The sequence below is a fragment of the Haemaphysalis longicornis genome, unplaced genomic scaffold (assembly GCF_048455015.1).
Source record: "Haemaphysalis longicornis isolate Haplotype H1 unplaced genomic scaffold, Haemaphysalis longicornis Haplotype H1 scaffold_4, whole genome shotgun sequence".
NCBI classification, from domain to species: domain Eukaryota; kingdom Metazoa; phylum Arthropoda; class Arachnida; order Ixodida; family Ixodidae; genus Haemaphysalis; species Haemaphysalis longicornis.
The window spans coordinates 93,186,832-93,208,142 of NW_027526361.1; the positions used below are offsets into that span (position 1 = coordinate 93,186,832).

The 21,311-nt window shown below is 50.7% G+C and overlaps 1 protein-coding gene across 2 annotated transcripts in view; it reads left to right on the forward strand.

Moving 5' to 3' along the window:
* Cdgapr (GTPase-activating protein CdGAPr) overlaps positions 1-21,311 on the forward strand; it is a 294,951-nt gene that overhangs the window by 80,809 nt on the left and 192,831 nt on the right. The gene's annotated exons all lie outside the window — the stretch shown is intronic.

Below are 21,311 nucleotides of genomic sequence, written 5' to 3' on the forward strand. Positions count from 1 at the left end.
AATTAATGTAATTTTAAAATGATGGCAGTTTCGTTGTGCAAAAACTTGCGTGGAGAAAATGTTTTAGTAAGTGCTTCAATATTTGTAAAGACTGAGCGAAAATAGCTTAAACACCTTTACTGCACTTTTGAATTCACTTTAACACTGCGCTGTAGGCTGGCGGCCACCACGCCGGCTGAGGCTGTCCTGGTAGCGAGACTAGCCGTGTTATTTTTTACAACTCTATTCGGCTTGCTTCGTATGGATGAATAAATGACTAAAATTATACGCACGTAACAATATTATAATGCTACTGACGCTTTAGTAATCTGTTTTGTGTGGGCATTCCCACCGAGTCTGTGTTGTCGAGATAATACATTTGCTGGCAAAATGCAGTCGAATGGGTTCCGCAAACTCATTCAGTCTCTAATGTCATTTTGATCTAATGTCGTTACATTTTCCTCGTGTGGCACCAAACAAATGTCATTTTGAACGAATGACATTCGATGGGAATGACATTAAATTTGCCGTGTGGCAGGGGTATAATTCGTTTTCCCGTTTATTGCCAGCGGTCGACCGGCTTCTAGGCTGTCGTTCTTAATTTCGCGTGGTTTTGCCTTTCGGTGGGGATCAGTCTCTTTAGACGTAAGCAACCGCCGCCCTTCTGTTTGTGCCCGATGCTCGTGGCCTAATGCTTTCAGCGAAACGCATGTCGCCGCTGTGCGGGAGTGGCAAGCTGCGCGGTGAAACCAGCTTTGCAGTTACAAAAGCCTGATCAGGGCTAGTTGGTTGTACATACTGAGTGATTTGCGCTAAACAGGCGCCGCGGGGGAGCCGTGTTTCGGAGACGCGAGCATGAATTAACGGTCCTTCTGCTGTAGAGTTACCTCTAGCTTTTTCAAGCAGAATGTTTTTTTTTTTTTTAAGTGAACAGTGAACTCTGATTTCGCCCGCCGTACTTGCCGAGGTTAGGCCTGCTTGCCTTGCAGTCAGCAGGCGTGCGACATCTTTATGTAAGCACCAGTCATCCTTGTTTTTATCTCCAAGCCTGCTTTATAAACTTGTACGCTGACCTTAAAGGGGCCATGAAGACAAAATACAACTTTATTCAGTTTGAAATAACTAGCCTTTGGTAACTCACTCACCTGCATTTCAGCCGCAAAAGACGTCCTTTTTAACGGGAAAAACGCAGGACATGTATAGAGAGACTTTCAAATTTCGCGCTCAAGTGCAGTATGGGCGGGAGTGACGTAATATGGGCAGGCATTAAAAACATAGTTACCAGTGTGTTTGTGAACTGCGTGTTAGCATTCAAGTGATGCGATCAAACGGAACTAGAGGCATGCTATAATCGCCCAGTCGTGTTTCTTGGCGCTGGCTGAGGCCGACGGCCGCCAAGATTTTGTTACGTCACAAACAAGATTCTGTGACGTCATAGAGACGTCGCGGGAAAGTGGCTGGGGAATCGCCCGGCTTCATCTGTTTTCCTTGATATGAGGAATATTCGTTTGAAGTTTGCGATAAAGTTGGTGTCACTGTTATCGGGACGAAGCAGTCTTTCTAATAAACCAAACATATATTATCTTCATGGCCCCTCTTAAGTGTCGCGGAAAACCTAGCTATTCGGAACAACTAGTTATTCGGAACAACTACATGCTCGTTTCTGCGAAACTGTGTTGAGAGGATAAGCGCCGAATGACCTTTTAACACGGCTTACTTTTTTTTTTTTTTTTTTTAGCTTCGCCAAATTTAGCCTTTTCATGCCATCTTTTCCTGACAGCACATTTGTAAAGTGCAGTTCGCGCAACGCCTGTCAATGGCGGGGCAGCCGCCGTGCATACTCATGCTGTATTGTAGGACCCAGCAACGGCTTCTTGAAACTCTGCCAAAACGAGCTGTGTGGCCCAGTGGCCCAGTGTTTCGGTTTCCTACACTGTAGACGTGGTTTCAATTGTATGTCCAGCTAATTTTCTTTTTCGTTTCGTTTCCTGAAGGGTAGGGGTCACACGCGTTATTATTTTATTTTCTGGTAGCAGCGCGATTGTTTTTTTTTAAGTACCTCTTGCGGTGGTAAGGTTTTGGTATTCTTAAGGTCCCTTGAAAACGTAAGACGGTTCCGTGGCGTTTAATTGCCGCTTAAAATTTATATTCGTGGCAACCACTGAGTAGTGATAATGCGCATATTAGCTGGTTAGCGTGTGTACCGATGATAATGATAATAATCAGCAGTGATAAGCCATACAGTATGGCGAAACTTCGCTGATACATGGATGGTCGAAAAGATAACGCAATCACTGAACAGCGGTGCGATTCAGCCGGTACTACCGCAGTGCTGTAATCTCGACATTTCGAAATTGGATCTTGCTAAATTTTTGAACGGAACTGCGGCTAAATCATTTGCCTGTAGCAGCACCCTTGACTTGTACACGACGGAAAATGGCACGCACCACTTCGAGGAGGACAACACCGAGTGCATATTTGCGCCATAATCGCGGCTTCCATAATCTGGGCGTCTACGTTTGCGCTCCTGTGTTCTCTGGGCCGAAAAGCGGCCGCGCGTGAGAAAAAAATTCGGTCGATACTGATCCCGGAGGCGGGATTCTCCCGAGGCCGCATGTACACGAGCAGCGAGAGGAGGACGCGGGTTATTTAAAATAATCTGGGCGCCGGCAGCAGTGTGCCATACCACAGCGTGTGATCGGGTCATAAGTTAGCGTTAAGCCCCGCAGAAAAAAAAAAACAAAAAAAAGGAAACGGCTCTTTCCTTTACAACGAAATCCAGCTGTTTTTATCCCTTTTGGCCAGCGAACATTTGGGGTCAGCGCAGCCGGCGGCATCATCGGATAGATCGGGCGCTCTTCGTTCCCATTCTGTCGGGCGAACACACTGTCCCGTCGTCATCGTTTTCCTCGTTTGGCTTCCTTTCTTTCGGATTCGCTCCGGACGGTTTCGCGTAAGCTTCTCCCGTCGACACACACGTAAAAAAGAAGAGGAACCCGAATGGGCCGAGGTGGCGGGAGAGATATTAGAAAGGCCCAGAGGAAGAACAGGACCGGTTCATTCCTCAAGATGAGATTGCAAAGGCTGCTTTTTTTTTTTTTTTCTTCTCCTCGTCGTGTCTTTCTTTTCAGCGCCAAAAACAGGGAGAAGGCGGCCCAGGTGTGTGGGTGCGAAAACGCCTGTAGTGCACGTTGTTACGTCGCCCCGCTGACCACATTAGCTTCGGCTCGGCCGGTTATTATTCGCGCGCGCTTTTGGCGTTACACGTGGTGGCGTCTGCGGCGGTGGCCGAACGAAATTTGACGTGCAGGCCGGGCCAGGCCTCGCGACCTGTTGCGGCTTTATCATTTTTCGTTTTCCTCTCGGCTGCCTGTGCGGCCTGTCTGCGTGACCCGATTCTGATTCCTCCTTTCGTTTCGGTGCATCTCTCGGGTCCTCGCCCTTGTATGCAAACGCGCCTGATGTGCGTCCGAACACGCTGCCAGCTCGCAATTTTTTTCGTCCAATCCTCTATCTCTTCTTGGTTTTATTTTTTTATTGTTGGAAAAAGGTCGGAGCGCTTCGTGGTGCATACCCTATTGCGTCTTGGTTTTCTGTTTCGTTAGGGAAAGGTCAGAGCGCTGTGTGGTGCATGCACGGCGTTGTCGAGGCGATGCGGTAAACAGTTGGGAAGCCCTACAAACGGCTCGAAAAGGACCCTTTTTTTTTTTTTCCTTTCTGGGGCTTCGCCTCGTCTTCACCCCGCTTCTTCGTCCTCTTTTTTTTTTTTTTTTTTTTTTTACCTTACGCGGAGACAGTTTGGTGAAGCAGATTGCGCGCTTGTGCTGTCTTCGCGGGTCAAACGCGAAAAACGGCTCGCTAAATGCCGTTGAGCATATAGACCCGGGCCGTCTTGTTCAACTCCGCCCGCTTGTGACGGTTCGGTTCGGGCAAAAGGATGCACCTCTTTCACGGTTGTCGTAGCCCCGGGTTGATTGGGCCTTTGACGTTAGCTAGTGCGAGGTTTATTCTTGGACACAATTTACAGCGCGAGTTTGGGCAGTGCTCGCCTGTGTGTCTTTGCGCAGCACCTTTCCGTTCCATTCAAGTCCGCGCTGTTAACATTGCTCAAGAATGGGTGTTCCGAGGCCGATGAATCCTAACAGTTGTTTGCGCTGGGTGGCACTGGGCAGTATACCAGCTGCCAAGCGCTGGCTCTCGGAGTGAATCCGCGCGCAGCTATAGGCCGATTGGTTCCAGTATACGCAAGGTTGAGCACTTAGCATTGAAGGTTGAAAGCTTGGTCTTGGCTGCTTTTAATTGGCTGAACGGTGCGAGCCCGCGTCGAGGCTGCAGTGTGCAGTAAACCATCGTCATAACGAAGTCTTCGGTACGAGAAAATGGCTTTGTTATAAGCGGTATTTTATTAAAAGCGGTGATGACTTGCTCTGCCTGCACAGCAGGTCGGAGCGTTAATAGTTCGAATGGAGCGTCTTGGTTATAACGACGTTCTGTGTCTGTATAGCAAACGATTCCGGCGACAGTGAACGACTCGAAAGTTTACCGCGAGCGCTCGTTGAAATCGAGGCCTTGCTGCAAACAGGTCGAACGTGCATCGGCGGGTCGGACGCGTCACGCGCTACGGCCTTGCGAAGTGAGCGAAGCATTTCGTACGAGCTTTTATCGCGACAGTACCGTGCAGTGAAGGAGGCCGCGCGTTTCTGCCGGCGTGTGGTCTGAATTCTAAGGGTGTCATAAACAGAATTCCTTGTGGCGTCGTCAGCAGGCTGGTGCACGCGGATGTGCCAGTGCGCGACATCTCATTTTCCAGTCATTTTCCTGCAAAAGCGCTACTTGCCGGTCGTGGGATAGCGCCGATGTCAATTTCAGTATTTTACGTCCGTGAAATCGAGAATTTCGACGCCTACGCACATATGCCCTGCAGTTCACTCTTTTTGAGCAAATGCGAAATGGTAACAAAGCAGACCATAGATGGGGGTTAGTCAGGGCCTAAGCTTTGATTCTTCGGGATGTAGAGAAATGTTTCCGCTCAGACAACTTAAAAAAAAAAAAAATCCGCGTAGAAAAGTGGGTGCTTTGAACGCCCGCCATCGAACGTGCAGTCTTTGGGCCAACGTGACAGCCACTGTGCCGTCGCAGTGGCTGTGCAACCGCAGTGATTACGGGCGCGTAAGCGGATCCGGAGTTGAGCACTGCTTTGGTGTTCGTGTACGTGCATCTGACGCGGCCAATAACGTACGTGCGTGCCGTAACGAATGGAGTGCTGCCTTTTGTACCTAAATAAAAAAAAAAGGGGGGGGGGGGGCTGTTAAGCTAATGTATTTCGCAACCTGACTCCACCATCCCTTTAGTGCCCGGGCTCGAATCCAGCCCCCACCGGCTGCTGCCCCTCTTCCGGAACCGGTATCCTCATTTCAAAATTTCCCGCCTTTGTGTCGGCGTTTTCTCGGGCACGCTTCGCTGGTATAAAGGACCCTCGTGCTGCTCGCCCCGGCCTGCTAGTTTTGGTCGGGTGCTCGCGTTTCTGAATAGCGCTGCGGGCGCGCCCGTCCTCTGTTCTTCGACTTTCAACGGGGCCTCCGCGAACGCCGTATATACTGGGTCCTCTGTCGTTTTTGTAAGGGCGGCGAATGAAAAAAAAGAAGAACCGGACGGGTGAAGGGAGGATGCAGAAGGGAAGGCATGCGAGAGTGTATGCAGGGTGGTTGAGATCCTTTGTGCCTCCGCACACGCAACGGACTCTCCTACTGCTCGCACGTCGCATCTTGCTTTGCGGCTCGGTTGAGTCTGAAGCCTTTTCTAGAGGCGGTTGGAGGAAGACCTAAAAAATACCTCTCGCCGTTGGCGGCACGATGGAGATCGCGCCCTTGTCCTCCTGGCGGAAAAGACACGGATCGGCTACACCCGTCGTTGTTGTTTCCAGGAGGATACGCCCGCGTTTGTAACTTTCCAACTCGTCGCAAGTGGCGTTCCATGCGGCTGTCGTCTTCGAGTCTCGTAGCTGACAGGACTGCGGTCTGCTGCTCTCGAATACTGCAGGCTTTATTTGACAGGGAAGTCAGTCACTCCATGGCCGACCCCGTGTTCGATGGCGGGCGTGTTTGCAACGCTAATAGGTCAATTATTGTTCTTTTTGGTCTTGTCCCTTTTATAGCAAGAGCTAGAATGGACGCCCTGCACTGGCGTGCATCCATTTCGGGAACCTGTAATGCGTGCTTCACTGCAAGCGGAGTCGGAATGAGGGGAAGCCAACTTGAGCACGGCGGATGTCATAATGATGAATGCAAAGGAACAGAAAGTTCTGTGACGGTGTTTCTACGCAAGAGGTCGTTGGCTGTGGTGTTCGTAAGGAGGAAATTTTGAGGGCACGTACCCTAGCAGGGTATTGTGGAAGCATAAGAACGTAAGCCGAGAGCAATTTTGTGGCATTTTACACGAGGTAATGGCCTCAGTGTCGGAAAATTTCCATTGGACGGGATGTCTGTGGCCGTCAGGACATCTCGGAAATGAACCAGAAGCAAGGATGGGAGTGCACCGTCGACAGCATAGTACGAGGCACGTAGAGATACGCCTTGGTGTAACGACCGATCGCTACCTTGTCGCGATCGCGACCTTTTGAAGTTCGAGGAAATCCCGGCGTTGCAAGGTGCGATAAAGTCAGTTAAAGTCAGCAACAACTAAGAGCAGCCGAACAGTAACCAATATCATTGAGTTTCACATTTCACCCTTGGCAGTATTTGTCGTAAGGAATTTTTTTTTTTATCGTAATCCGCGTCGCTTTATAGAAGTTACTTTCAGACAAGCCATCGTTATCCCAGCAAACTATACCCTATGGTCGGAAAGTCTTTCAAGATTGTCAGAGGCAATTGTGTGGAACATATAATGCTTAACTTCCTTTTGTAGTACCCGTACGAACCTCTGGGTCCTATTATACATGTAAGTACGATTGCGCTTCTCAATTTACGGAGAATTTGTAACGAACCGGCGTTCACATGTCCTAACGTGGTGCCTTGTAGTTCTGGCTCAGGCGTTGTGACGAGGTCGCGAGTTAGATTTGATTGATTGTAGGGTTTACCGCGCCGACGCAACGCAGGCTATGAGGCTCGCCGTATTGGAGGGCTACGGATTAATTTTGACCACGTGGGATTCTTTAAAATGCGCCGAAATCTCGAACACACGGGCGTTTTTAAAAGCTTTTCGCCTCCATCGGAAAAGTGGCCGCCGCGGCCGGGAATAGCATTCGTCCAACAGTGCCACAAAATGTTCTGCGCATGGCTGGTCAGGTATCACAATGTCGCCTTACCATGCCGAAATTTAGATTTAGTGTACAACTACGGACAGACAAATTCGAGTTCAGAGTAGCGCTCAGCCCGTAGTCTTGCTATGCGTCATCCTTTTTTTATACTAATATCACTTCCGTTTAAACCAGAACGTCAACCACTTTCGTTGGAATGCCACATTACCCCTATTTAAACAAAGACTAAGACTGTCTCGGTAAACGGCCCGGGTGAGCAGTTTATCAAAGCGTTTATCAAAGCGTATCAGCAGCACAACTCCTTAGCCACTGAGCCACCGCGGCGGGTGGCCAGTTAGATTGCCGAAGAGGCTGGATCTCTGATAACCAAGGCCAAATACACAAATTCTTGACTGCACAAGATTTTGGCGCACGTTTAAGATGTCCAGAAGTTACAGCGGGACAGAAACAGTACAGCGCGAATCATAAGCCACATAGAGCAGTTGGCAATTTGAACTCCAATTTGCTTTGTGCTGTGGCAGGTCTGCAAACTCTACTCATTAATACCCCCTTCTTCCCGTCCTCCCGGTCTCACATTTTTTCACCCTGCGTTTCAGGAGACGTTCAGCTGCCCTAGCTGACTGGTAAACGCTTTGATAAACTGCTCACCCGGGCCGTTTACCGAGACAGTCTTAGTCTTTGTTTAAATAGGAGTAATGTGGCATTCCAACGAAAGTGGTTGACGTTCTGGTTTAAACGGAAGTGATATTAGTATAAAAAAAGGATGACGCATAGCAAGACTACGGGCTGAGCGCTACTCTGAACTCGAATTTGTCTGTCCGTAGTTGTACACTAAATCTAAATTTCGGCATGGTAAGGCGACATTGTGATACCTGACCAGCCATGCGCAGAACATTTTGTGGCACTGTTGGACGAATGCTATGGGAAGGAAGCGTAGTATATTACCTGTGGATACTGTTTCTCCGAGCGAATCAGCTCCACTTGATGAACAAATGCGGCCGGAAATTAATCTCGTAAAAACAGTTTCCTAATTTAGGACGGATACTTCCGGACTCGTTCGGCCACGCGTGCCAGTGTCTCAGCTCGCCTTGCTGCACAGATTAGCAGAAATTTGTCAGTCAAACTGGCCCTAGTTGACTTTACGCCTCCAAGGTGTTGGCCCGAGACAGTTGCATAAAATTTATCGCAATTTTACCGACCCGCACAGAGAGACAGGGGCCAGCGCAGGTCCAGTGCTGACCCGACCTTCTTCACACACACAGAGCCAACAATTTGTGTTAACCGGCCTTGTCAGCGAAAGTGGCTTTCTCTTTTGATCGCACCGCCCTTAACGGGAGCCGACCGTTATGATTACAGTGGAATCCATGTGGCAGCGCACCTCCGCTCCCTTAATTGCTCATTTACGCCCAGCCCTCCTCGGCTGCCATCAACTCAACGTTCCTGCATCCTTGGGCACGCGTCCTGTGCTAGCCTGAACGCGCCACATTATGCAGCGCACAGTGCATTATATACCGAGCAGCTTACTTAACGCCTGCTTCGTTCCGACCTTGCCTCGTTCACATTTGGGTGCCGGGCGGCCGGCCGGCCGTTTGCGTCTAATGGGCTCAATCTGATCGGGCTGGCGTAGTAGAATCGCGCCAGTCCTGGCCAAGCCCTGCATTCGGTCTCGCATGCGCGGCTAAAGAGCTCGCCGAGAAGCGTATCTGCATCCGCGCGGCCCGGCTACTCCAGGGGCTTGGATCGGGGCTCCATTCCACAGCCGTCGACGCTCGAGGCGACGATCTTTGCGTATAGTGCCGGGGTGGGGCGCCGCGAAAGTTTCTCAAACACTATCGGCCTTGCGCACGCTCACACACACACTCCCCTGACGACGACAGGTGAGTTCTGCCCTTTCCGCCCCGTGGTCCTTTACGTCCGAGCCCTTCGCTGTCTGGCGCTATACCGGCCGTGACGTCATTCCGTCTCGGCCGCTCTGCAGAAGTGGCGAGAACTCTTAGGGCAACCGCAGTTTCGTAATTGACGCGGAGCCTTGTTCGTGTCTGGGGTGGGTTGCGGCCCTCCCGCTCCATATACCTGACCTGTCCGCCGTGGTCTCGCTCGGGGTGTCGCACCCAGGGAGAAAGCTCGGTAATTGCGCGCAGCCGCGCCAAGCCCTGGCACCCCTTGTAACGACCGGCGAAGCCACGCTGGCTTTCTTCCAAGTCGGCTTCTGCGCGCGGGCCAGGTGTGCGCGAAATGCTCTTGGTAACTTTCTCGCGCTCTGCAGCGCGTGTGCTTGCGTGCCGTGCGACGAAAATGAGCTGGGCAGCTGTTGACGGCCGATCTGCTTTGTGTACTATGCCCTTCCTTAAACTGTTTCCCGATTTGCCCCGAAGCGGGGGTGTGAAACCGGCGTCCTTCGACTTCGCCCGCTAGCTTAGCAGTGTGTTCTTTCTTTCACCTGCATATTGCTTTGTTTATTCACTCTTTTCTTTTTGTCGCGCGTTTGTAATAGGCGCATGTATTTAATTTCTGCAGCTTGGACTCGGCTGGCTTTGTTTAGTTGGCACGCTGGTATAGTCTGAAGCGTGCCAACTGCTTCAGATTATACTTACAATCATTGGACCAACTGCTGGTCTGGTCTAATTATTTTACGTTTTATAATAATAGTTTTTTTTTCAAAGGGTTCATAAGAATCAGTGTGTTTCGAATGCTAAATTTTTTATGGCGGTTTCTTTAATATTTCGTTATCGTGTAAAGTTATGAATGCTGGCTTCTAGCATTTCTTTTTTGCCCTCGTATTTGCGCCACGGCATCGTTATCACTATCGTCACCATAATCGTGACCCGCGCCTCCCCTCCGTAAGGCACAATCTCGACGAGTGAAATCGCCACCCTTCTTTCGATAAGAGGCAGTGGCCGGTCATCCTGCTTCTTTGGAGAGTATTTAAAAGGTGAAAAAAGAGCGAAGATGGAGTCGAATTGGACTTCTTTTATGAGAGCAGTACCATGAATCCTCCCGAGGGACTTTTCGCGCAGTGAGAACCGAACTCGTGACCCTCGAAAGGGGAATCGCGTGTCACGGTAGTGAGAAACGTGCGCGCGTGCGTGCGTGCGTGCGTGCGTGCGTGCGTGCGTGCGTGCGTGCGCGCGTGTGTGTGTGTGTGTGTGTGTGTGTGTGTGTGTGTGTGTGTGTGTGTGTGTGTGTGTGTGTGTGTGTGTGTGTGTGTGTGTGAGAGAGAGAGAGAGAGAGAGAGAGAGGTAATTACTATTTGGTAATCTTATATCCCGTGTTTTTTTTATCAAATTGCTTCGAAAGAATTAACTACAAATGTTCGTATGCGTACCTGCGTGTACACTTTGGCATGGCGTTGAGCTCCTGCGCTAGGCTTGTTCTACAGGTGGAATATGTGAACACAGTTTGTCCGCGGAGGCATTTGGGAAGTTCTACAAAGCCATTCCCGCAACCTTATTCTTTCGACTTTTTCGAAATGTTTGGGGAGTGCAAAAAATTAGAGCCGTTTCACTCGACGTGAAAGCTGTCGGAAGTGCAGAGCAGTGATTCGCCAGAGGGGCTGCGGTTCCGTTGTCCGCTCATTGCTACCACCGCTCACGCTCTTCCCTGTCTCACTCCTTTGTTGATGAATTGAACAGAGGTTTTGTCCAGTGCAGTTCAAATTTCCCGCCTTCATAGGGCGAGCGGCGCGGGAAGGCCTGGAACAGCACGAACGGCTGTTCTTTTACAGACGATAGTTTTTTTCTTGGGCTACTTAAACCCAGAAAATTAGGTCTGTCTGTCTGTCTGTCTGTCTGCCTGTCTGTCTGCCTGTCTGTCTGCCGTAGTGGAGGGCTCCGGATTAATTTTGACCACCTGGGGATCTTTATCGTGCGCCGAAATCTCGTACACACGGGCGTTTTTGCTTTTCGCCTCCATCAGAAAAGCGGCCTCCGCGCCCGGGAATCGAACCCGCGACCTCGTGCGCAGTAGCGCAAACCCGGCCAAAGTAATACAAGGCCTGCGCAATAGTCTTATATAGTCACAGCTAAATCTACCCGTCTAAGTCCGGTGTAATGTTCATACTTGTCAACATTGTTGAAGAAGAACAAGACACTACGCAAATATAAGACAACAAATTAATACAGAAGTGATATTTGCAGTGTTCCTTCATAAAAAATCATACATGCTTGACTTTTGCGAAATTAAATACTTCATCAACTGCAGAAAAAAAAAGCACTCCGCCGTCGCCTGCTGTCGCCCGCGCCACTATAGCTTCTGGCGCCGTTTTAAGGAATCAACCGGCAACAGTTTCGAAAGGTTGCACTAGATAGGTTCCACGTTCTGTTTGCAACGCACGTGGAGTAGGGAGACGCGGTTCTATAAACGTTGAAGTAGGGCGCCTCGATTCACGCGCGTCTCCGCCGTGCGGCAGCGTTGGCATCGAGACTCCCGGCCTGGAGCAGTGGAACGCGGTAAATTTAAAATTATTTAACCAAGCCTTGGCGTCTTTACCTTGGCAGGAGCGCGACGCAAGAGGAACAACTTGAGAGGTGAGTGGGAAAGCGAAGGGAGGCATTTACTTGGCAAAACTGGCAAAACTCGATAAAGACTATCGTCTTTTGTCGGCATTTGCTACGAAAGGAGCAGATACCCGGCCAATTTTTTTGTGCTTGCTTTCATCTCGCACGTGCCGGAGCCTTACTGCGCAGTTTTGAACGCGTCGTTTTTTTTTTTTTTTTTCTTGTCTTTACACGGCCACTTTTTTCGCTCACTATCGGTAAAGCCAACCCACCGAGCGTTCCTAACTAAGTGAACGCGGGCACTGCCGGTTAATCACATATATCTTGCCTCCTGCAGTTTTCTTCGCGCTAAACAACGGGGAGATGTATGGCAGGCGCCAGCGATTCCAGAAGTTTCGAACGCTTCCGCATATATAAACCTCCGGTTCGTGTATACTCTTAACGTTTGGCCGGAAGGCTGAATCGAGGGGCGAGCGGGTATCTTTTTCACGTCTCTGCTTGGGCGCGTGACGCCGCGTGATACGATGACAGCTGACGAGCTACGGCGACAAGGCGGCCCCCTGAAATGTTCTTGTCCTAAAAGGTTCGCTTTGCCTCACGGCATGTGGGCTTTCTTGGCTTCGTCGCATAGCATATGCCTGTAGAGCTTGTTTTGTTGCAACACTCCTAAGTGTTGCGGGAAAGCCAGACAACTGTGCGTTGTCGCAATTGGTGCGCAGACGATTTCAGCCGCAAAAGAAACTTTTACAATATGTTGCGTCCATTCCATTTTGCGTGGGGTCAATCATCATGTTACAATTCTTGCAGGAAAAATAAAACTTGTGCGGCGCTTTCATGGGTGAGAACCTTTCGAGAAGTTTGCCTCGTGAGACGGGTTTTGATGGGTCCCCATGACCAGAGTATTGGTTTGGGCGATTTTGTGCATAGCGACGCATCGAAGCGCAGCAAAGACGAGGACAGGAACACAGAAGACGATACACGCAGCGCTATGCGTGTCGTCTTATGTGTTCCTGTCCTCGTCTTTGCTGCGCTTCGATACGCCCCAATGACCGCAAGCCCGTAAAATCGCATTCTGCGTTTTTTTAATGTGAAATATCCAAATGGCGTATTAATGTAATGTTATCATATAGTCAACGTATTTCGCGCTAATCTAATCGCCAGCGTATAAAACTGTACTCAAGGTGGAATTAGCGCATTTCAACATCGACACTGCGCACGAGGAATATGTGCAAGTACGTAGCGGTGCTGGTGGCAGTGGGTACGTCAGGAATTTTTCCATGCTTTGTATAAAACACGTCTTCTACTTTCTGGCAAGTCTAAATTCAAATCGTCCGTTATGATCAGTGTCGGCGCGCTGTACTGCTGGCAAAAGGAGAGCAATGTCCAGCCATTTCCAGAGGACGTGTTGGGTGGCACCTAGGCAGGATCGAAGGTGGTATCGTCGAGGGCAAGAACCACACGCAAGGGACGTTTTGCGTGACAGCGCTGTCTCGGATGGAGAAAAAAAAAATACCATTGCGGCGAAAGAAGTAGCGAACGAAGCACGGGAAGCACTGTTTCTACGTTCGGTACGCACCGCCGACCTGCGAAGAGTAATCCAGGCCAGCAGAAGTTCCATAACTGCTCTTGTTGCAAAATTAAGCATCTCCAGGAATGTTGGCACTTTGTCTTCGCAGAGCGCAGGACGTTTCTTCTTAGTATGTTTCTAATATAACTTTGCACTTGGGAATAGCCGCGCTTCTGGGAATTATCCTTTCGGTATAGTGGCTAGTCCGCATCAGGTGTCCCAAAATCAAAGTTCTGTCCATTGCCATCCCAGCCCGAGCTTCGCGCCGAGCCCTTAAGAAGGTCCAGGGAACATGAGCCCGTATAAGAGCGAAGCTGCGCCGGTGCAATTTGTCGCGCTTTCGCACTCGTCGTCAAGCCGGCACACTTTCCGTCGCTCTTGCTCTTCTTCTTTCCCGCTCTCCTTTGCGTCTCGAACGTGAGATGCGCGAAATGTCCCTGCTCTTGCTGCTCCAGACGCCGTGGTATGTGCGAGGTCGCTCTCTCGTCTTATTTTTCTCTCTTCTCTCGTTTGTTCCCTTTGTTTTAGTGCGCGTCGGACTTTTGTCGCGCCCTGCTTTTCCCGTCTCCTTTGTCTCCGAGTGGGGCGTCGGGGGCTTTTAACGCCTGTTTGTCCCGCTCGCTGTTTCTGCTGCTTCGGTCGCTTTTTGCACTTGGGTTCTCTGCTCGTCTGCGCTGGAATCTTCGTCGTCAGGCCGGCTTCGCCGTTGTCGTCGTCGTAACGAGAGCGCTCCTCGCCGCACTCTCCCTTCGCTTTGTTTTGTTTAACTGTTTTGTCTTTGTCTTTTGTTGTTTGATGTCTTGGCGAAGGGGTAGCTAGCTTTGTTGTGTCGTGGCGCCCTCGGTCGCCATCTGTTGACATAGTGCTGATTTGTTTGTTTGTTTGTTTCAATACCTTTAATGCCAAGGGGGTGTTACAGAAGGAACTGGGTTTTTTTTCACGCAAGGTAGTGACAAAAATTACATTAAAAAGAAACCGCAACACGGGCTAAAAATGGGAAGCCTTAAAGGCAAAAGCAAGACATATGCAAATAATTGAAAGTTAGAAAATGCACTTACCCAGAACAAAAAGAAATAAAAATACCAGCGATTGTCGTAATAAGTATCCCCACGGGTGTTCTCGTGCTTGGAAACGTACTAATTTGTTTGAAACTTGATTACATATCTTATATATGCAGTTCTCTGAAACGGGGTGCATTCCCAGATGGTAGCATAGATGAACCTCTACTCAGTTTAAAAACCAAAGTATAGTGTCAGTAAGCAAATTCGTAATGTTTTCTCCATATCTAAGTCCTTGCGTGTCTTTTAAATGCGCATTTTCAAACGTCGTGTCTTGTAGCCACCTGATGGCGAGAGAAAGGAACCCGCATTCAGTGCCCGGAACTACTACACGTGACTTGGTGGGGTGAAAATATTCAAATTTCGCGCACTCAATGCGGCCTGCAAAATCGTGTTCCAGCAAGTGCGTCACGTAGGGGACAAACCGCTCCCATGCAGGTACATTCTTTTGTTACTTTTTGGTGGATTATTCTACAGGCTGGTACAGCCCCTGAATTTGTACGACTTCCGCGGATGTCGTTTTCTTTCGCGTTTTATTTTTCTGGTTCGGTATTTTTCCAACGCTACATTCCCGATCGTGCTACCGACGTCACGCGAGCTTGTTTTTGTGCGTCGTCGTGTGGCGAGCACACCCGCCAGATTCTCAAGCTGTGCGGAGAAGCCAGTACTCCGTCGTTTCGGGGCTGTAAAAGCCAGGGGTACCCCTGTGTGCCCCGCCGAACACCCGCCGTTCTGTTGCCGGCGCAGTTGTTGCCGATGTGAAAGTACTGCGATTGCAGGGACACTGGAAGCTGCGGTTACGCAGCAGATGTGGGTGCAGGGTTGGGTGGGCTGTGGAACAACTGTGGATCCGAACGGGATCGATTTGTTTCCTCCTTACTGCGTCCGTATATATATGAATAGAGCAATCGATGTCAAGGTGTACGGAAAGACGGAGCAGAATGAAAAGTCTGGAGGTGTAGGACGGATGTATTTTTGTCTACAATGTTTTGGTTTCTCTTGCGCTCCTTCGGAATCAAATGTAGCTTTAGCTGCGTTGTCATCCACAGGCATTGTTCTGGGCCCGCAGGCTGTGTAGAGGCAGTAGCTTAACGGGCGGTAAACGTACGATTCCTGGTGAAGGTGGGTGGAAAGGGTGATGGAAGAGCAGTGGTGGTCCAGAAAGGGAAGGGGGATCCCCCCCCCCCTAAAAAAAAAAAGGAGGTCCTCAGCTTTTTACTTTCCTTTCAAGCATCCCACTTTTGCGAGGTCGCAAACGTGTTGCGACCGTCAGAAATGCGGGCTCGAGCCAGCCGTTGCACCGCCTAAGGGGCGCCAAAAACCACTGTGCCGTTCAGTGATTGTGCGCAAGCACCCGCCGCGGTGGCTCAGTGGCTAAGGCGTTGCGCTGCTGTGCACGAGGTCGCGGGTTCGATTCCCGGCCGCGGCGGCCGCTTTTCTGATGGAGGCGAAAAGCAAAAACGCCCGTGTGTACGAGATTTCGGCGCACGTTAAAGATCCCCAGGTGGTCAAAATTAATCCGGAGCCCTCCACTACGGCGCGCCTCATCGCCTGCGTTGCGTCGGCGCGTTAAACCCCACAATCAATCGATTGTGCGCAAGCGGGTTACTCCGCATACGCGCGCACGCCGGCATGGTTATCACGTCCTGAGCGGTTCTTTATTTGCCCCCACCCCCCACCTTCCCCCCAGTTAAACTTCAAAGGTGGTACGGTCGCCGATGTCGATGATCGAAGCGATGAACCGATGAGACGACAACTGGCTGGCTCGTTGGCCGACGGCACATGGCCGACGACGGTCTACTCCAAGTAAACTCAAAATGTACAATATGTACACTTTATTTACATACTCATGGCTCCTGATCGCAAACAAGAGGTCGGGCAAAGCCCGCGTCGAGCGGGGCTCGCCGCTCTCCACCTCTCCTCTCTCTATCCGTGCGTTCCCTTCGTTCCATCAAACACCTCGGTTTTACCAACAAAACCCCGCCCACACAAGGGACGTCACAACTTGAGAGTGAGGATGGCTCATTATTAGCCCACACTAGGGCACTGATTGGCCACCAAACAAAGCTATGCGAGTTTAAAATAGTCACGTGACCCACCTTTCTCACGCATACAGAAACCCAAAGGTATTCCGCAAAACACAAATATAACAGAAATGAAAACCAACCAACTAAATGCAGACCCAACTCCGGGAATCGGCTCTCGGGCGACACGGCTGAAAGTATTGTCATACCGTGCACGCCTATGTTTGTGCTCCGCGCCGCCAGAATTCCCTTCCTTTGTAGACACGTGGGGCGCCTAACAAAGCCTGGCCGTCTACCCAACGACGTATCCCAGCCGCCAAGTCGCCAGGCTCAGACGCGTGACGAACTGAACTTCGCCCGGTAACTTCGAGCAGTGCAACTGCCACAGACAGGACGTCTGGTGACCTCTTCCCAACTCTGACCCAAAGTTTGACCCCTTCACCGACCTTCAGCTCCCGTCCGCTTCGGGGATTCTCGCGAGGAAATCCTTCTCCGAAAGCTTACATCGCCTTCAGCTATTCTGGTCCGACGCGTTCGTATGCGTCGTCGCCGGGTCCGCTCGTCGGGTGGACACAAAAGCGCGGGGAATAACAAAAGCCTCCGCGGTTTCTCCCTACGTATTAATAATCTTTTTAAATGCAGAACATTTCTTTAACTCACATGTAGCGTCCGCCGTCCGTCCGCAACAGCTCAGCGCGCAGGTGCGCCCTCTCCCCCACTCCTCTTCTCCCGCACACGCTGCCCTCCCCGCTCTCAACAACAGGTCCGCACCCCTCCCCCTACACTATGGGTCTATTCGATTCAGCCTGCACCTCTTGAACCAGTTCACAGTGGTGCAAAGCGGGTTCCGCCATCGGCGGAACCAGCCCTGCACTTTTGTCGTCTGCTTCTGCACCTCCTCGGCAGGGAGTGCAGGCAAAGCCATGAACCCGTCCTGCACCCGTCGGCACCACCGGTGAATCGAACGGCGCGGTTCAGGTGCCGCGAGCTGCACCGCTGAAACGAACGGCGAAGTGCGGCACCGCCTGAACTGGTTCACGCGGTGCAGGTGAAACGAATAGACCCTATATAAAAAATAATAGTTATCGGCGCCTGGTTTCGATCCCACGACCCTGTGGGCGGAACGCGAGGTACATGGTGCTCTTCCCACTGCGCCACAAAAGCGACACAGAATCAAAGGGTACGAACGCGCCTTATATCCTTGACTCATTCAAACTACGTCAAGAAGCTGCTGATACACGGCAGCAGTTGCATCGATCTCGTCTTCACCAGTTGCTGCAACGCACGACCACTGCTTAAAGACCCCTTAACAGTACACTTTAGCGACCACGAAGCCGTCGTTCTCAGCGTGCAATACAACGACAACAGCAACAAATAAATAAATAAACAACCTATTGCGTCACAAAAAAAAAAAGAAAAATTGGGCCCATCTCTCCACGAGGGGGGACTCGAGTCGCAAAATCACGAAAGTAGTAATTAATATATGAAAGAAATAATAATAATTAATAGTAATAAGCAATAATAGTTAACACATTCACTACCCCCCACCCCCCAAACACTAACGTTAACGCAATACACCCACCCCCTACGCGACGCATTTACTCGAGTCCCCCCTCGTGGGGAGATGGGCCCAATTTTTCTTGATATACTGCGAAGACAAAGGTCTGAGACCGTTTGTGATTGGCTGGCCATTATTGTAGAAAAATCCCTGTGCAGTTTTCGCCAGAGCGCCGAAAGAAAGAGGGAAAATATAAAAGAGAATGTTGGTGGCCATTAAACGCGTGGTTGGTAGCAAACAGCATAATTCAAATGCCACGCGAATTCCCTCTTCTCAGAAGCCTTCCGTGGTAAATGTGGAGTTGCTGGCATAGTGGGTCGAGCTGTCTGAAGACTCGCTGCGCGTTGTCGTTTTTCTTTACCGTAGTATTTTGAAGAACAAAAAGAAAAAAAAAAGGTGGAATGGGAACAAGATGGAGAAAGATGCCTGGAAGCTGCGAAGCTGGATTGGATGGACGCACGGACGGACTTTTTTGTTCATTTAGTAAGGTTGATTGTTCATGCTTTCGTAAGAAATGAGCCGACAGGCAAGAGAAAGATCGGCGTGCACGAAGACGTCTCTCTTGCGCCCGTGCTACAGGGGGCGGGGATGGGGAGATGCTGGAAGGTCTTGAGGTGAATGAACTGCGACGTGCTCCCGTCTTGTGCTCGCGTTTCAAGCGAGCTCTGTTTCTCGTGCAACACAAAGTAACGGCAAACGCTGAGCAGCGGTGTCTCCGCTGATCGGGCGCCCCTCCTCTAGCGTCGCTCCTGACGTGCCGTGCACGTGGTGTCGCGCTCGGCCAAGATCGAACGGTATGCGCGCTGGGAGGCGGTTGTTTATTCACGAGTGATGGAGCTTCTTCTTCCGCGCGCTGTTTTGCCAGCCGCTGCCCGAGAGGTGCGCGGCGGGATCGCCGCTCTGGCTCGTCTGCTGCCCTTTGGGGGTCGCTATTATCCCTCGCTCCACAGCGGCGTGCGTTACGAATGGTGTCCGAGGCACCTGTGCCCCCCCCCCCCCCCCCCCCCCCCCCCCACGCCCGGGAACGACGCCGTAACGACCGCACCGAGACAATGGAGCAGCCGAGCGTCTTTCGCGCCCCATCTGTCGGCTAAGTGGCGCGGAAGGGAACTGCGCATGCGTGGGCAACGGCGCCTGCGTAAAATATTTCGGTGAGGTTCTGAGCATAATGCTCTGCCCGGCCGACCGGCAGGACGCAGAACGAGCTACGACGAACAAGCGCTGCGACGCCTCTGGGCGTGAAGCTGCCGCGTTATTAAGGCGAAAGTTCAGTCCACCTTGAACGCCCTTGAGCGAACTAACGTATAAGAAGATTCGCGGTCGAAAGAAAGAAAAAAAAATCCCGGGCCATCTCCACTAACGTGAAAAGGGCGAAGCGTGCAGTGTCTAAGTGTATTAATAGGTGACCGGTAAAAAGCCCGAAGGCTCATGGGTGCATTGTCTGCTCCCGCGGAGTTCTGCCACTTCCGGTTCGGGAGCTCTCCTGGCCTCCCGTACGCCGACGCCTTTCACGCGCGCGTGTGTTTGTTGTTTATCTGTTTCCACCGAAAAAAAAAAAAACGCTCATGCATCGCACATGCAACGTGGAACAACGATGAATCCTACTACGGGCTTCTCTGAAAGGTAAGCACCCTGTGACAAATAAACAACACTAACACGCGCGCGTGAAAGCCGCCGGCGTACGGGAGGCCAGGCGAGATTTCGAACCGGAAGTGGCTGGAGCAGACGACGTACCCATGAGCCTTTGCGCTTTTTACTGGTCACGAATTGGCGCCTTGGCGTTCTTGCCAATGGAGATGAAACCGTTGGGGGGGGGGGGGGGGTAGAGGTATACAGCTTTGCTGTAAAAGTATCTTATCTTTGAAGCACGAAGCTCTCTAGCGCGAGGCGTAAACGAGTGTCCCGGTGCTTTTTTAGTACGCGTTACGTTCCAGCGCGAGGCGTAAACGAGCTTCCCGGTATTTAGTATTGTGACTACATGAAGCGACAATTACGACGACGGGGCGTTCCATAGCATGAAGTGTTCCATAGAGCGAGCTTAATGTCGGTAGTTTTGAAAGGTGGCAGCCGACGCCAGTACACCGCAGATGAAGCCAGCGTATAAGAACGCAGCGGCAGGTTTTCCCGCACACGTGCTCGCGTCGGTAGCAGAGTCGATGTTCGGACAAGCAAAGACAAATAACTCGAGCCGTGAGAAAGTAGTCGAAGGCGAAATGGCGCAAGAAGACACCACTCTGGAGCGGAACATGCAAAGTTCATCGCGCAAGAGAGAGGAGAGAAGAGAAGAGAAGAGAGAGAGACAGATGCGACGTTAGATTTTTTTTTTAATCCATCGAAAAACTTTTTCTGTACACTAGATATCTTCGTTCAAGAAAGACCCGCTTGTACAAAACAGTATTGATGTTCCATTCCGTTCCGTTCCCTGTTCCGCTGGGATACGCGTTTAAGCTGCATCCCGCGGAAGAGGATACGTCGTCCGTCGCCTCTGGACTAAATGGACGCGACTACAATGTTTCTACGGTTGTTAGTGAAAATTTGGGTATACACAGCCGGGACCACGAATCCCTGCACGCTAAGCCTAATCAGAACTCTTGTTACCGGCGCGGCTGAGAACCAACCCGCAGGTTAAATCGTTGAAGTGGCTGAGATTGCTCGGCTGTATGTGTCACGCTGTCAAAAAAAAAAGAAAAAAAAAGAAGTAGATAATTCTTTATGCGCGGTTGCATTTTTCTGCCTAAGTCGTTGATACCGTAATAACGCGTACTGAATGACAAAGCAATAAACTTTCACTTTTGGGCCAGAGAGATGTGCTCAGGCCTTTCTCCTGGAATATTCGTCGTTCGCGCTGTTTTCTGCTTTTCACGCCAAGCTTCCACCCGTAACAAGCTCAATTTCGACATCAACGCAAGATGGTTTAAGGGCAACTGAAGGGTTTCGACGAAGAACCCGCTGCGGGGTTTGTACAAGCTGCCCTCCACGCCGCTAAAGTCTCAAGACTCGCGGTCGAGAGGTCTCCTTCACTCCAGTGCGCAGCCGACACGGAACACACTAAACTTTCTTACACCCTTTTTGGCCGAAAAGGGTGTAAGAATCTTGTCCCAGGGCGAACACCTTTAAAAGGCGTTTTGGGGAAAAAAAGTTGTACGGATGAAAAAAGGGTGTTCGTGTGAACACCCTAAAAAGGGTGTAAGGTTTCTTTACACCCTAAAATAAGGGTGTGGCTGCAGGGCAGCAGCTACGCGTGGCAATGTGAATCGGCGGAGCGCGCAGCATTCAACACAAACAGGCAATACGCACAAGTTACAATTGTAACACAAATGAATTTAGCAAGAAAACCAACGGGATGGAAGCGGCACAGAGAGTGCATACTTACT